The sequence below is a fragment of the Oncorhynchus clarkii genome, chromosome 29, assembly GCF_045791955.1.
Source record: "Oncorhynchus clarkii lewisi isolate Uvic-CL-2024 chromosome 29, UVic_Ocla_1.0, whole genome shotgun sequence".
Taxonomy (NCBI): domain Eukaryota; kingdom Metazoa; phylum Chordata; class Actinopteri; order Salmoniformes; family Salmonidae; genus Oncorhynchus; species Oncorhynchus clarkii.
Genome location: NC_092175.1, coordinates 14,043,782 through 14,047,757, shown reverse-complemented (window position 1 = coordinate 14,047,757; position 3,976 = coordinate 14,043,782).

Here is a 3,976-nt window from a genome sequence, read left to right as displayed (position 1 = left end):
ATTAAGATGAATTGTTTTCTCTCACATTTGACTGTTTCTCTTTTGCTTTGCTCGCATTGGTCAAGGCCAATAACTTCTGAACCAGCTAAAACGAAGCAAGTTTGGATTCAAACTACTATGCCACCTCTGGGACAAATAACCATTGTACTACAGTATACCTTTATACCTTTTCAAGTTTGTTGTATAAATGTAGTTTGATCCCAGGCTGGTCTTGTTTGTTTTACATTTGTCCAAAGTGTCGTCTCGTTCTACACTCTTTTCTTTGGAAAAATCTGCACCATTTTGAGGGTTAGACTTTTCTTTTCTCCCTCAGTTGACACATTCACCTGTGAGGTGATTGTTACAGAAACGTTGTTTGCAATATTCCCCAGTTTTGCTTCAATCGTGTATTGGGCTTTGTTTAAAGAAAATAAACATTTGTTTAAAAAAAAAAGTGAACAACTTTTCAGTGTAATTATTGAAGTAAAGTAGCTAATTTTCCACATTGTGACATCCATGTACACATACCAGACAAAAAAAGACAAAAGGCTCCTTTTCAGTTGCAGAACTGTGTACAGCTGGGAGTCTTTTTGAGGTTATGCAAATTGAATGGTGTGGCATTATGGCACAGCATTTGATGTCATCAGTGATAAGACAGAACACTTTGTTCCCTCAAGAGAACATTCACACTGTAATTTAATTTATAGAGGCGTACGTGGTTTTTGCTATTTTAACACACCACTTAATTATAGAATGGACATTTCAGTTCCTACTTTTAACCAATACATTTCTACTTGCAGAAATGGGATGTTAATTATAATTGTATTAAATTAAACATACATTTAGTCATTTAGCAGACACTCTTATCCAGAGTGACTTACAGGAGCAATTAGGGTTGAGTGCCTTGCTCAAGGGCACAGATATAATTTTCAGTGAGTAGGCTCAGGGATTCGAACCAGCAACATTTCAGTTAATATCTCAGCACTCTTAACCACAAGGCTACCTGCCGCCCCATATACACTCACCGGACAGTTTATTAGGTACACCACCCCATTCACGAAATTGGATCGCTCCTACAGACAGTGAGTCACGTGGCCATGGCTTGTTATATAGAGAGACATCGAAGTGACCTAAGCGATTTTGAGTGTGAGTCGGTGCCTGGCATGTCGAGTCCAGTATCTCAGAAATGGCCACCTTCCTGGGCTTTTCACACACGACAGGGTCTAGGGTTTTACCAAGAATGGTGCGACAAACAAAAAACTGTGCGAAAACAGCTTGTTGATGAGAAAGGTCAAAGGAGAATGGCAAGAATCGGGTAAGCTAACCGGCGGGCCACAAACAGACAAATAACTGCAGTGGTGTGCAGAACGGCAATCTCGGAACGCACACATTGTTGATCCTTGTTACAGATGGACTATTGCAGCAGACGACCACGCCGGATTCCACTCCTATCAGCTAAAAACAAGAAGAAGCGGCTCGATGTCACGTGATTATCAACACTGGACAATTGAGGAGTGGAAAAACATTGCCTGGAACATGACAGCGAGTTCAGTTTACTTGAATGGCCTGGTCAGTCCCCAGACCTCAACCCAATAGAGCACCTTTGGGATGAGATGGAACAGGCTGTTCGCAGCAAGAATGTATCGCTGTCCAATCTGCAGCAACTGCATGATGCCATCGCGTCAGCATGGACGAACATCCCTGTGGAACGTTTCTAATACCTTGTAGAATGCCCTGAATAATTCAGTCTGTTCTAGAGGGAAAGGGGGTGTGACCCAGTCCTAGATGGGTGTACCTCTATCAGATCTTACTTAATTGTAAGATATTTTATGCATGCACCCCAATAAGCACAGTGTTCCTTTACTTATTAATGCCTTGACCCACCAAAATGGTCTTGTGAATCATTATATTAACAAACCAATGCTTCCATCCATAGCACAATCTTAAACCACAACCCAGTAGGGATTGGCTGCGATCCACCATTTTGTGAAACAAGTTTATCCACACTCTTTTAACACGAGGTCTTCAGTGTTGCAAGTGACGTGCCAGCAGGCCATCCCACCCCTGACTCACTGGTAGCAATGAGTCTTGCCCTGGGTTATGTACCATTGCTCCAGCTCAAAAGGCAAATAGTTCCCTGGAGGTTATAGCCATCCCAGCAAACTTGATTTAATCATCTACCGAGAGATGGAGCGTGAGAGAGATCATTCGAGCAATGTGACCCAGAGGAAATATAGACTGGATTCTTCCCATTGTAGTTCCTTGAATTGCAAATAATAACAACCCTCCTGCCCATTACAGTGCCCTTAGTCTGCATTTTAGAACAGCCAGGTTGGAGAATTCTGGAATGCACTGTTCTGAAACATGCTGAAAGGTTTTTTGTTAGAATTAGATCACCTTCGAGAGCTTCCTCTCAACTAAAGTGCCAGAATGCAGAGGTAGCAACGAGAAGAAAGATACAGATGAGGTTGATCAAGCGTATCCTCTGACAACCACTGTCTGCTGTTTGCGTCAGCATCAGAAACGGAAAATGTAAACCACAGAGCACATGACCTTAACCTCTCGATTTGTTCTCCCCTCAGCGGACTGCATCTTTTTCACACTTATGAATAAGGCATTTATAAATAGAGCAAAATGTTTCCATAGTAAAATGAAGTACTATCTAAGACATGACAGAGGTAGACTAGATTATGCATGCATTTAATCACAGCTTGTTTAAGTAGTACATCATAGACCTAATTAATATTACTGAAATAAAAAATATTTAGCATTTTGATTAAGGTATCTTATCAATGACAATGTCAGTCCTAACCCAAAGATAGGTCCATGCACAAAGATGAGCCAATTAGCTTTTGTGGCATCAAAGCTAGACCAGTGAGAGGTCAAAGAGTGTCCATTAGCTAAAGGCCTTAAAGTACCACAATTCACTAGTAGCCTACTGATGGTAGGCTTCTGGGATTTCCACCATAATTTGCAAATAAATTCATTAAAAATCCTACAATGTGATTTTTCTCATTTTGTCTGTCATAGTTGAAGTGTACCTATGATGAAAATTACAGGCCTCTCTCATCTTTTTAAGTGGGAGAACTTGCACAATTGGTGGCTGACTAAATACTTTTTTGCCCCACTGTATGCTGAGCACTTGTTGGCTGCTTTTCATTCACTCTGCGGTCCAACTCATCCCCAACCATCTCAATTGGGTTGAGGTCGGGTGATTGTGGAGGACAGGTCATCTGATGCAGCCCTCCATCACTCTCCTTCTTGGTCATATAGCCCTTACACAGCCTGGAGGTGTGTTGGGTCATTGTCCTGTTGAAAAACAAATGATAGTCCCACTAAGCGCAAACCAGATGGGATGTCGTATTGCTGCAGAATGCTGTGGCAGCCATGCTGGTTAAGTGTGCCTTGAATTTTAAATAAGTCACTGACAGTGTCACCAGCATCTCACAAAGACATAATCCAAGATGGCGTGGAAGTCAGACGTCTTTGTCTTGTCTTGTCCCATGTATATATATTTTTATATTTTTCTTCGCATTCTTTTTAATATTTTTCCTAAACCTCAACTTCAAAATACTCTCCTGCAACCCGCCTCACCCAATGTGGTGTGCATCTGTTTTTTTTCTAAAGTATTTCTACTTACATCGGAACTCAACTGAAGCTAACAGCTACCAGCTATCAGTCAGCTAACCACTGCTAGCGGTCATCAGCTAACCTTTAGCTCGGAAAGCTCTCGCCAGTTCATACAACACGTTTCAAACCAGAGCATATCGGACCTATTTTTCTCTCCATATCCCCGGATTCCTACCGCAAACTCTGAACCTTTTCATCTGGACCGTCGCAGCTAGCTAACCACAACCCGGGTTGACTACTCCTGGCTAACGTTTTTGTCCCGGAGCAAGCACCAATTAGCCTGGAGCTAGCCCATGCTAGGCCAATCTCCCGGTGAGGGCTCCTGGGCTACTCCTGAAGCCCACTCCTTGGCTACAATATCCAGACC